The sequence below is a fragment of the Loxodonta africana genome, chromosome 25, assembly GCF_030014295.1.
Source record: "Loxodonta africana isolate mLoxAfr1 chromosome 25, mLoxAfr1.hap2, whole genome shotgun sequence".
Lineage (NCBI taxonomy): Eukaryota > Metazoa > Chordata > Mammalia > Proboscidea > Elephantidae > Loxodonta > Loxodonta africana.
This window is the reverse complement of record NC_087366.1, coordinates 64442067-64456143: the sequence shown is the minus strand read 5'-3', so window position 1 is coordinate 64456143 and position 14077 is coordinate 64442067.

The following is a 14077-nucleotide window of genomic DNA, read 5'->3' as shown; positions in this document are numbered from 1 at the left end:
CCTACATATCATAATCAAAATTAATGGATTAGGCAGTCAGATATAGAAAATAAAATTAGGGAGATAAAACAGAATTAAATCCTTATTAAAGCCCTGGGAATAAGACCACAAGGAGAGAATTATCTAAGACTAAAAAAAACTAAGGCATGAAGAAATCCCGGTGGAAAGATCTGGACTGTATACGAATGTTAAACGGTTTTAGACGACAAAATAGCCAGAAGTTAAAAACAAATATACTAGGAAAAATATTCATGATAAACATGACAAAGGGTTAAGATCTCTATTGGATCTATAGGTCATAGAAAGAAATAAGAAAAATATTGGGACGAACCCCAAAGGCAAATTGCTCAAGTGACATGAACTGGAATTTCTCAATGGAGTTAAAAATCCAAAAAAATAGAGATAGGAAAAACACATATTAAAATAAGAAATTTTTCAAATATTGAATTACCAAAACAAAAGGTTATAATGTCAAATGCTGGTGAGCGTGTGGTGAAATTATTACTCTTGTATTTCACTAGCATTGTTATACATTGGTGCAAATCTATTGGAATGCAATTTTATTGTAGCTTTCAAGAACCAAAAGAGAGACACCACTTATGACTCAGTTCTCCCACATCTAAAAAAAATCCTAGGAAGATAGTTGAAAATAATGAGAAAAATACTATTGCACTAAATATACATAATAACATTCTTAAGAGTGAAAAATTATAAGCAACATAAATGTCCAATTGTAGATGAATAACTAAATAAAACATGGTGCAGCCACTGGGTAGAATAGTGTACATTTTTAAAATTACAAGCATGCAGACAAATTTACTACATGACAGACTGATTTGCTATCAGGTAAAGTAAGAAAAACAACCAGGATACAATAGTACATGTATAACACATGTAACATTATGTAAAAATATGACACATGTAACATTATATAAAAATGTGTACATATGAGAAAAGACCAAAAGACCAAGGTAACAGTAGCTTTTCTCTCATGGTGGTGGGTTTATACGTAATTTTCTTTTGTCTGTTTTTTAAAACTTTTTGAAATTTTGTTTTATTATGTTAACATTTTTAAACATTTTTTATTTACAGACGATATCCCCTTCCTTGACGCTAAGGTCGGTTGTCATCCCAGAATGGCAACAATGCTCTGACCAGGTGGAATCCTCTTGTTTTTCTGTCGTATTTTCTGGCTCATTTTATCACCTTTAAGTCAAAAGGAGAAAGAAAAATGAAATGAAGAAAAGATAAACAAGCCCAGACATTTCAAATGTCACCTTTTCCTCCTCTGCCTTTTCTTTTTACTTGTGCTTTTTTCCTTTGAACTGAGAAGAGAAATTATATGATTTGGCGATTTCCTATTAATACCACAATGACCTTGGAGTGCAACTTTGGGGATAGAGAGAGGAGGTTTACAGCTCAGTGACCACATTCTTTGGTGATTCCCTTCACAAGAAAACAGTTGTTTAAAAAATGTGACTCAAAGGCTAGAAAACCTGGTCACCATTTCACCTTTGCCTTTTCAGTAGTTGAACTTTCACTACTCTTTCTCAGAGGGTGGTCCCGTGGGCTTCCGGTGGGACTAGAGAATAGAAAGTTTAAGGCAGAGACCACTGTGTCTACCCTGCTGTTGTGTGCCAGGCAGGGTTCTAGGCACTGGGATACAAGGAACAAAGCAAAGATCCACACCTTCACAGAGCTTACTCTAGAGAAGGGAGAGACGGACAATGAGCAAACACAGCATGTTAGTTAGCAGTACGATCTATGAGAAACATGAAAGCAGTGACCAGCACTAGGGAGTAGTAGAGGGAAGGTTTGCATTTTTGAATATGGAGGTGGAGCAAGGTTTCCTTGAAAGAGGTGAACCACGGGAACATCTGGTGGAAAGGGGCTCGTGAGGCATGAAGGGCAAAGGCAAAGCCCCATGGGAGGGTGGCCGGTCATTCCTGAACTGCAGGAGGCTCCCATGGCTGCAGTGAAGTGAGAAGGTGGTGGACACCAAGACATGGGGGCAGAGAGGTAACGGGCCCAGCCAGGTCATGCAGGGCCTTTGGGCTATTTGGCTTTTACTCGGAATGAGATAGGAGAACACCAGACAGAGGGGAGACAGGATCTGACTTCAGTTTTTACAGGACCACTTTGGCCGCTATGTTAAGGAAACACTGACAGGCGCAAGGAAGAAACAGCCAGGTGTCTGTCGCGGTAACCAGGAGAGCAGGAATGCGGGCTGGGAGGGAGTTGGAATCCACCGGCCGAGGCAAGTTTTCCATGCAGCTAATGAGCTCAAGCTTCAGAGCCTTCTGCTTGCACAGGCCCCTTTCAAGGCACAAGGGGCCACAGTATGTTCACATGGTCATGCGTTTTCATAAAATTTGCAAAAGTGGAATATTTTAAACATAATAAGATCACTACATCTTCCCACCCCAGCTCCTTTTCAGTCCCCTCATGTCTGGTGATGTTGAAGTCATGAGACATTTTGGAGACCCTGTGGAGGAGGGTTTACTTGGGGGTGCATTTATAGATTGGGGTGTATGTTTGTCGTTTGCACTTGTTCTGTGTGGGGTCACATTATCGCCAGTTGTACAGCTTCCAGGACTACTCTTGCTGCTATTCTTGGGCTACCTCACCCAATAGCATGGGTTGTACCGAGACACAAACACGTCTTACACTGCCCGCACCAGGAGTATGTGGGTGCCCGAGGAGACACAAGGGTTCAAATGCCAGAAGCCAGCATGTGGAAATTCTTCAAGTCATTAGACACACAAAGCGGCAAGCAGAGGATTCAGTTCTCATTTAGGTCGAATCAAAACAGGACTCTCTCCTGTTGGGAATAAAATGATAAATGCACCATGCTGAAAACCAAGCCCACTGCCATCGGGTCAGTTCTGACTCACAGTGACACTGCCATCGGGTCAATTCTGACTCACAGGGACACTATGGGACAGAGTAGGACTGCCTCAGAGGGTTTCCAAGGCTGTAGTCTTTACGGGAGCAGACTGCCACAGCTTTCTCCCATGGAGCACCTGGTGGATTAGAACTGCTGACCTTTTGGTTAGCAGCTGAGCACTTCACCACTGTGCCACCAGGGCTCCTAAATGTACCATAGTTTTATTTTTTCCTTTTTTTTAATGAGAGTGGCATATGTGATAAAGATTTGAACATGACATTTTAACGGCTATTTGGAAGGATGCTGCGGACGTGTTGGTAAAACAGGTCAGAAATTGGACTCCCCCACCATGCATCTGTCGGCATGTCACACTGTGGCAGTGCGCATCTTGCTATGATGCTGGAAGCTCTGCCACTGGCATTTCAAATACCAACAAAGCCACCCATGGTGCACAGGTTTCAGTGGCGCTTCCAGACTAAGACAGACTAGGAAGAAAGGCCTGGCGATCTAATTTAGAAAATCAGCCAGTGAAAACCCTGTGCATCACAATAGAATATTGTCCAATGCGGTGCTGGAAGAGGAGTCCCCTAGGTCAGAAGGTGGTCAAAATGCACCGTGGCCGCAACAATGGACTAAAAAATACCAATGAGCGAGAAGATGGTGCAGGACTGGGCAACATCTCATTCTGTTGTACATGGGGCCACCGTGAGTCAGGGCTCACTGGACTGCAACTAACACCAGCTAAGTCTCTATCTTCCCATTATCTATTCCACTTGTGTGATAATCTCTAAAAAATAATGTCATCATTTTCTGGATTATAACTGTTTATACTAACACAGAATTTGGCCAGAGTCAAAAAGAAAGAAAAGAAATCACAGACATCTAACTTGCTTGTAGATACAGTGCACCACCCTTTGTCATCTCTACATTTATTTATTAAAGAACTGAGAGAAAAATTATATAAAATTAAAGAACTGTAAAGGCAGATAAAAGTAAGCAAAAAAAATCAAAATTTTTCCAATATCAATAATCAAATCATAATTTAAAATTTCAGATTTATTGGAAGCAATTATTCATTAAGGGGAAAAGATAAATGTCAAATGGAAGGGATGAACAGGCTCTTGAATTACTTTGTGATCCAACAACGAGGCAGAGTGAATCACAGAACACTCTGGGAGAACATTTATGTTTCTATTGCTCTGGCCTGAAATATTGACACTGATGAGGAAACACCAAACCCATAATATGCCCCCACAATGAGAAAGAACATCTGTGACAAGCTGGTTAATGAGTGTCAACAATTCTAAGAGTGTTGAAGATGAATCACTGAAAAAGAAAACACGAAATGTCCCGAAATATTACTATGCATACGAAACAACTTGATAGAGGGTTTCCCAAATCTGACAATTCTAAAAAAAATTACATGACATTACCAATGTGTTATGAAGCTGAAAGAAATTTTCTAAACTATGAATGTTTTCAAAAGTAAAATTCTTCTCAGCCACACAGAAAAAAAAAAAACACAGAAGGACTGGGTTATCTCCCTACCCTTTCCATAGGAATTCGCTGTCTTAAGAGGCAAACAAAGACATGTAGGAAAAAATCATTATAGAGGTATGTCAGCAGGGTAGGTAATCAATACGTTACTCTTCTTAATTTTTTAATGTTTTTGCTATTTATTTGCTAGCTTTTTAAATTTGTAATTTGTTGTGCTTTTCTTAGAAGGGAAAAATTACTTATTTTTCTATTCATAATATTCCTTTTTGGAAAATAGGGTATTAAGAAAAAGGCTGTATTTTCAAAAGTTTGCTTTTGGGTTGGATGTGGGGTATAAGGAAAGGGTAGCAGTCAAGAACGGCTCCGTAGTTTGGGCCTGAGCACCTGGAAGGCTGGACTGCCATTGGCTGGAATGAGGAGGACGTGAGAGGAGCAGGTTGGGGTTAAGGTCAGGAGTTCTGTTTTAGACATGTTACATTTCAAATGCCTAATACACACCCAGGAGCCCTGACAGCACAGCAGCTACGCTGGGCTGCTAACTGAAAGGTTGGTGGTTAGAATCCACCCAGCAGGTTCCTGGGAGAAAGACTTGGCAATCCGCTTCTGTAAAGATTACAGCATTGAAAACCCTATGGGCCAGTTCTGCTCGGTCAAATGGAGTCGCTATGAGTTGGAATTGACTCCACGGCACCCAACAACAATACACATCCGAGAGAAGGTGGGGATCAGAGGACTGGATGATAACGGCCCCAGGAGTCAGGGGAGGGGTCTGGGCTGCATGGCGTCACTAGGGTTTGGTGTCACCCAGTGGGGTAACTCATGGTGTCCCCTCCCATGGACCGACTCCCATGCCAGACCATACGGAATCCTTAGGAATGTCTATTATCAATTTTAATCAGAATAATATGTGATAAATATAGTTGTAAACTGCTAAAATATAATATTTCTTAGATTATATGAATAGTAACAACAAAATTGTTTTGTAAAATTACAACATTGTTGGTTATGTTATTAGGTACTAAAGTAGAAGAATTTTTTTTCTTCTTTTCCTTTAATTACTTCTTAATTCTTGAAAATGTTATTGATAGACATCCACAAATACTACTTACCACAATCACTTACCACAATATTGTAGCTAAAACACCAGAAAATTTGACAAAATTAGCGACAATAAAAACACCAGCAGCAAGGAGAAAAGCGGCGCCTGCTTGCAGCTGTGCAGAGGAAACCATGTGATTCGAAGCACCGTTGTAACTGGGTAATAATGCAGCTCTGGCCAGAGCATATTGTTGTTGTTGTCAGGTGCCAACGAGTCCGTTCCGACCCATAGCGACCCTGTGCACAACAGAACGAAACACTGCCCGGTCCTGGGCCGTCCTCACAATCGTTGTTATGCTTGAGCTCACCGTTGCAGACACTGTGTCAGTCCACCTCGTTGAGAGTCTTCCTCTCTTCCGCTGACCCTGTACTCTGCCAAGCATGATGTCCTTCTCCAGGGACTCATCCCTCCTGACAACATGTCCAAAGTATGTAAGACGCAGTCTCGCCATCCTTGCCTCTAAGTAGCATTTCTGATTGTAGTTCTTCTAAGACAAATTTGTTTGTTCTTTTAGCAGTCCGTGGTATATTCAATATTCTTCGCCAATGCCACAATTCAAAGGCGTCAATTCTTCTTCAGTCTTCCTTATTCATTGTCCAGCTTTCACATGCATATGATGCAATTAAAAATACCATGGCCTGGGTCAGGTGCACCTTGGTCTTCAGGGTGACATCTTTGCTCTTCAACACTTTAAAGAGGTCCTTCACAGCAGATTTACCCAATGCAATGCGTCTTTTGATTTCTTGACTGCCGCTTTCCTTGCTGTTGATTGTGGATCCAAGTGAAATGAAATCCTTGACAACTTCAATCTTTTTTCCGTTTATCATGACATTGGTCCAGCTGTGAGGATTTTTGTTATTTAAAAAAAAAAAAAAAAAAATTTTTTTTTTTTTTTATGTTGAGGTACATGCAATCCATATTGAAAGCTGTGGTCTTTAATCTTCATTAGTAAGTGCTTCAAGTCCTCTTCACTTTCAGCAGGCAAGGTTGTGTCATCTGCATAATGCAGGTTGTTAATGAGTCTTCCTCCAATCCTGATGCCCCATTCTTCTTCATAGAGTCCAGCTTCTCGAATTATTTGCTCAGCATACAGATTGAATAGGTATGGTAAAAGAATACAACCCTGACGCACACCTTTCCTGACTTTAAACCACTCAGTATCCCTTTGTTCTGTACGAACAACTGCCTCTTGATCTGTGTAAAGTTTCCTCACGAACACAATTAACTGTTCTGGAATTCCCATTCTTCGCAATGTTATCCATAGTTTGTTATGATCCACACAGTCGAGTACCTTTGCATAGTCAATAAAACACAGGTAAACATCCTTCTGGTATTCTCTGCTTTCAGCCAGGATCCATCAGACATCAGCAATGATATCCCTGGTTCCATGTCCTCTTCTGAAACCGACCTGAATTTCTGGCAGTTCTCTGTCGGTACACTGTTGAAGCCTTTTTTGAACAAACTTCAGCAAAATTTTGCTTACACGTGATATTGTTCCATAATTTCCACATTCGGTTGGATCACCTTTCTTGGGAATAGACATAAATATGGATCTCTTCCAGTCAGTTTGCTAGGAAGCTGTCTTCCGTATTTCTTGGCATAGACGACTGAGAACCTCCAGAGATGCATCCGTTTGTTGAAACATCTCAATTGATATTCCATCAATTCCTGGAGCCTTGTTTTTCGCCAATGCCTTCAGAGCAGCTTGGACTTCTTCCTTCACTACCATCGGTTCCTGATCATATGCCACCTCTTGAAATGGTTGAACATCGACTAATTCTTTTTGGTATAATGACTCTGTGTATTCCTTCCATCTTCTTTTGATGCTTCCTGCATCGTTTAATATTTTCCCCATGGAATCCTTCACTATTGCAACTCGAGGCTTGAATTTTTTCTTCAGTTCTTTCAGCTTGAGAAATGCAGAGCGTGTTCTTTCCTTTTGGTTTTCCATCTGCAGCTCTTTGCACATGTCATTATAATACTTTACTTTGTCTTCTCGAGAGACCCTTTGAAATCTTCTGTTGAGTTCTTTTACTTCATGAATTCTTCCTTTTGCTTTAGCTGCTCGACGTTCAAGAGCAAGTTTCAGAGTCTCCTCTGACACCCATCTTGGTCTTTTCTTTCTTTCCTGTCTTTCCAATGACCTCTTGCTTTCTTCATGTATGATGTCCTTGATGTCATTCCACAACTCACCTGGTCTTCAGTCACTAGCGTTCAGTGCGTCAAACTTATTCTTCAGATGGTCTCTAAATTCAGGTGGAATATACTCAAGGTCATATTTTGGCTCTTGTGGACTTGCTCTGATTTTCTTCAGCTTCAGCTTGAACTGGCATATTAGCAATTGATGGTCTGTTCCACAGTCAGCCCCTGGCCTTGTTCTGACTGATGATATTGAGCTTTTCCCTCATTTCTTCTCAAACTGACAGACAGGTGGGGGAGAGCATATTAGAAGGTTCAAAAAATAAATTAGCAAAGATGTATTGATATATGTAAGCTGGGCTTACAAAAAATGTTTTCTTTGTTATAACTAAACTTGGATATTTTAATAGAAAATAATAAATGTCTGCTGAAACACTGCATAAAAATTTTATAGACCATCACTTTGGTGTCACCCCCTCTGACAGTGTCACCAGTGGGGTCTGCACCCCTGCACCCCTCTAGAGCCACTGCTGAGCTGGGGTATACATTTTGAAGTCATAGCTTACAGATGACATTTAAAGCCATGGAGTCACCAAAGGAGAAATTCAGAAAGAAAAATGGATGCTGAGAATGAGCCCCGGGCACTGGACACGAAGAATCCGAGCTGAGGAGGAAGTGTGAAGATCACAGAAGAGGAGTGACCATTGTGATGGGAGAAGAAACAAGAGACAGATGTCCTGGAGGCCACGAGGAGTGTTTCTAGGGAAAAGGGTGAGCCACAGTACCAAACACTAAGAGCTGATGAGAACTGACCATTGGATTTAGTGAAGTGGTGCTCACTGGTGTAGTCAACAGAGCAGCTTCAGGGAGTGGTGCCAGTGCAAGGCCAGCTGGAGTGGGTTCAAGAAATAAAAGGAGAAAAATTAGAGTCACTGGGTGGTGTGAACAGTTAAGTGCTCAGCTACAAACTGAAAGGTTGATGGTTTGAACCCACCCAGAGGCACCTTGGAAGGAAGGCTTGGCTATCTACTTCTGAAAGGCAGTTATACTCTGAAACACATGGGGTCATCATGAGTTGTAGTGGATTGTGTGTGTGTGTGTGTGTGTGTGTGTGTGTTTTGGTTTGGCTTAATGTAGACAACTGTTTCAGGGAGTTTAAACAGAAAGAGAGAAATGGGATGGTAGCTGGGATGGGAAAATGGGGTCAAGAACAAGTTTTTCTTTAAGATGTGTTTGTTTGCTGAAGGATAAAGATCCAGGAGAGAGAGGAAAGTTCTGATACAGGAGAGAGCTCTTGAGGTGACGTCTTTGAGGCCCGGCATGGAGAATTAGCCTCTGCTGGGGCTCAGGATATGCTCAACATTGTCACGGGAGAAAAGGTGGAGCAAAGCTGGCGGGTACGACAGGGCAGGTAGATGCCGAGATCGGAAATCTCTGCGACCTGGAGGCCAAAAGATGTGTTGACACGAATGCTGAGTTTATGCTTTGTGTCCACCAATGGGGGCTGGTCAAATAAAATTGTGTTCCACCCATACTGTGGCAGAAACATTACTTCCTGTTTGAAAAGAAGACTGTGCTTTGCGATACAGTGTGTGTGAAAGAAGCAAAGTGCATAAGAGTGTGTAATACGCTGTCGTTTGTAAACACAAGGAATATCTTTGCAAGGACGTGAGGGAAGCTGGTTTCAATGGCTGTGTTCCGGAAGGGGGACTGGGTGGCGGGGTCGGAGAGGGAAGGACGTTCACTTTTCTTCTGTATCCCTTGCACCTTTAAGTTTGGTACCATGTGCACTTATTAAATACAAAAAAAAAAAAAATTTTTTTTTTTTTTTTACCTATTCAAAATTAACTTTAGTTTTTAATACTAAGTTAAGGGGCTTTGTGCTTGGCATGACTATTTGGGTTTGAAGAAAAGCTGCGTCAGGTATATAACTGCTGTTTTTCTTTTGTCAGGAATCCTTCTATGCCTACCAGAGGTTTTTTTCTATGTAATTTTAGTAGAACAAAATTTGAGTAGCTCAGAACTCCTTGGTTATTCAGCTTCGGGTAGAATTAATAACTGATTTAAACCTATTTGAATTAAAGGACTAATTAAAGCACTCTACCTGGCACTTGATAACCATTGTGGCTTCCTGTTGGTCAGCCATGTCCTGGGGAGCTTTATTGTCGCATCAGGCAAAAGGAGAAATGGGTACCTGGATACACATGTCTTTATGTACTTTTTATAATAGTTTTTTTTTCTTAAAACTTTAAAGTAATTGCAAAAATATTAAAAAATTGAAAAGTGTATTAAAATGTACGTTATTCTAAGTTTGAATATCTCATGCATATAAAAAACCAAATTTATCGTAGTTTTATTTTCCTGGATTTAACCGAAGCAATCTCACCAATAAAATTTTCAAAATCTACTTCTTTGCTTCTCTTGTTTTCGGCTGAGAGCTGCTCAGTTACAACAAATGTGAGAAGGTAACTTTGAAAGTATGTTTGACGAATGTAAAACTTCAACAAGATGTGTATACATATACTTCCCAAACTTGAAAATAAATGAAAAAGACAAGAAATGATGACTACTGGATGAGAGTACGAATTATTATGGGAAAAGTACATATCAGATAGAAATTAAGGAGATAGTGGTATCCAATTTTCACATCTGAATTGGAGTTATGAAAAATTAAGTGAAATGTCTTCTGATCTTTCATTTTTCATCAGAGAAAATTGACTTTCTATGAATACATCTGATTTACAAAAAGCAGCCTCTGACTTAGCTCTTAATAGTCTGATAACTTAAAAACGAAACAGAACAAAACATTGCCATCTGGTCGATTCTGACTTATAGCAAGCCTATAGGGTTAGGGCCTATAGGGCAGAGTAGAACTGCCCCACAGGGCTTCCAAAGAGTGGCTGGTAGATTCGAACTGCTGACGTTTTGGTTACCAGTCGAGCTCTTAACCATGGCAACAACTTAAGTCCTGTAGAAATTCTGAATAGTTGTAAGCAGTGTGCAATATCAACAATGTGCCATGTAAGATCAGCTTTATGTTTGGATATTCTAAAACTGATTGACACATTTTGCTTAGCCCAATCTCCTCTAAATTTGAAAGTGGCCTTGAAACGTTTTTTAACAATGCCAGGCACAGTGACCCTCTACCATTTCACTACTCTGAAATTAATTAAAAATTATTTAAGATCATTACTTGGTCAAGAGAATTGTCCAACATGACAATCCTCTCAACTGAAAATGAGCAAAGCGAAGAAGTAGAGTTTGAAAACTGCCATTAAATCAAGGAAAGTAAAATAATCACAAGTTCATTTTTAAATAAAAATGACATATTTAAACGAAATAATATTGTGAGTTTTTATGTACCTACTTTTCAATTTTTAAATATTTCTTCAGCTTCTTTAACGGTCTGGAAAAAAAAATCAACCATTAAAAAAGGACTAGAAACATGAGTACCAGGCGCCCATTTTTTCTTTTGCTTGAGGCTCCGGTATGGCTTGATAAGGCACTGTTGAACCCTGTGTTTGTTCTAAATTTTCATGCTTTGTTTACCGAGGATTTTTTAGCATTAATCTTTTTTTTTTATTTATTTATTAAAATAATAATAATCTTGGTTACTCAGGGGCTTTGTTTGTTTGTTTTTGCATCTCCCTAAATTTTGCACCTGAGGTGAGCGCCTCACCCTAATCCCAGCCCTGTTGTTTGACAGTCAGTGGACCATGGCAGAGGCGGGCAGGGAGCCAGCACCTAAGAGTGGGCTAGCTGATTTTACACTTTTTAACATTTTTTCGATACATGGTCAGGGATGGTAATAAAATTCAGAATCGGTTGAAAAGCACATAGGAGACACAGAATCCCACAATCCAACCACCCACACAGACAGACCCTTTTGAATATTGGCATATACGGCTTTCTCAATTTTTTTTATGCAAGTATATACATATATATGCATTTACATGCATGAAATCATACTCTAAACTGCTTTTTCACTTAAAACATCATAAACATCTTTCTATGACAATAAATATGCATAGTATTCCATTGTAAAGATATACCATGTTGTTAGATACACCATGGGGAATCGGTTCCAACTCACAGCGACCCCGTGTACAACAGAACAAAACACTGCCCAGTCCTGCACCATCCTCACAATCATTGTTACGCTTGAGCCCGTTGTCGTAGCCACCAAGTCAGTCCATCTTGTTGAGGGTCTTCCTTTTTTTTGCTGACCATCCACTTTACCAAGTAGGAGATATACCATGGCTTATCAAAATAATGATTAAGCAACATTGTTATAAATATAATTGTACCCACATATTTCTGGACTTTTCTTATTATGGCCTTAGATTTAATTCCTAGGTATAGAATTGCTGATCAAAAGGGATATGCACGCTTTCAAGGTATTTGACACATATTGGCAACTGCAATTAATAACCCTGCCATCGGTCTATGAAAATTCTACCAGCTAATTAGACCATACTTTTAGGTTGGCTACCGTTCAGGGCCAGGACTGAACTTGTTTCTTGGGTCACTTGTTGGACTCTTGATAATGAGATGAAAACAGGAACAGAAAATTGTAAGATGGGATCCGGCCCAGAACAAAGTTATGAAGACTGTTTTTAGTAACTTCCCTTCCATAGACCCTTCTCCATCTGCTCCCTGAAGCTCTTTCTGGTGCCCAGGATTGGTCACCCGAGGGCAGGCAACCCAGGCCTGCTGTCCCTGCAGACCAATCCAAAATACATCACCGGGTTTTCTCCATCCAAACTTCCCACCACTCAAGGCTCTTTCCGCTCCCCCCAGCTCCCAAAAGGAAAGAGCAGGGAGAAAACACGTGGTACGTGCTACCACCTGCCTGCCAGCTAGTGGTGCCATGGTGGCTTGAGTGCTGCTATCATGCTGGAAGCTATGCCACCGGCATTTCAAATACCAGTAGGGTCATCCATCATGGATAGATTTCAGTGGAGCTTCTAGACTAAGACAGACTAAGAAAAAAGAAGTGGAGATCTACTTTCAAAAGTAAGCCAGTGAAAACACCACAAATCACAGAACATTGTTCAAGACTTTGACTTGCTTACTTTGGTCGCATCATCAGGAGGGACAAATGCTGGAGAAGGACATCATGCTTGCTAAAGTGGAGGGCCAACAAAGGTGAGGGAATCCCTCAGTGAGATGGGCTGGCACAGTGAGCACAACACTGGGCTCCTACTTACCAACAATCATGAAGATGGCAGAGGACTGGGCAACATTTCACCCTGTTATACATGGGGTTGCCATTCAGTAGTAACAAACAACAGCAACAAAAGGTACTTGCCTTCTAAAACGAAAAAGTAGAGATGATGGATTGGGACAAATATCAAATGGTGGGATTTTAGGCTCTATGGCTCCAAAAGTGGAAGAGAGATTTGGGGGAGATTCCTTAACCACACTGTGTTAGGTTATTAACCTCTTGCTCTTATGCATAGAATTGGCCCTGAAAAAAGATGGAGAAAAGAAAAGAAAAAAAAAAAAAAACTGAAGAAGAAAAAGAGGGAAAAGGAGCCAGAAAAAGAAAAGGTACTCACGGTACTATCAAGTGACTCTACCTGGGCCATAGAAGATTCTGGAGTAGAGGCTATGAAGTTGTTAAATGACTGGTTCTGTACCCTTGTTGTCTCTCTATCGCTCAGTCCCCCCCCACCCCAAGTTTTTTCTGTCTGTCTGTCTTTCTATCCATATCATCTCTATCGCACCCCTATATTTACCTCTGCATCTCGGCCTGACTTCTGGTTGTCGGTGCCCCAAGCTCCATCCTTAGCCACTGCTTCTCTCGTTCTGAGTGTCTCCACTCCATCTTTCTCTATTGGAGAACTTTCTCCTTAGCCTCTCTCCTGGGATATCCCACAGACACCTCAAACCCAGTACGAGCAGCACCAAGTGTACCATTAACCCAAATGCACTCGTCTGCAGGTGCTCTGTCCCAGGGACCCAGGCTGCCAGCTGCCCAGCCACCCAAGTGTAGGTCACGAGGGCATTGTCCCTGGGCACCAATTCCAGTCAGTCTGTATGCTATATAGTTCCTAAGCCAAAGGCTGGTCCAGGTTTTGTGAGGCCTGAATCTGATACCACTTGGGGCACCCTCTTTAACAAAAGTTACTCAAATTTGAATACTAAAGTTAAAATGTAATCAGAATAAGAAAATAAATCATAAAAAAAACCCCACAAACTTGACAAAAAATCCAAAAAATAGCATACTTGTATTTTCTACTCATGATCAACATCCAATGATGCTGTTATTTCATCTATTTTGGGGCTTCATACAGCAATGCTGTCTATTTGGGGGCTTCATACAGCAATGCTGTCTATTTGGGGGCTTCATACAGCAATGCTGTCTATTTGGGGGCTTCATACAGCAATGCTGTCTATTTGGGGGCTTCATACAGCAATGCTGTCTATTTGGGGGCTTCATACAGCAATGC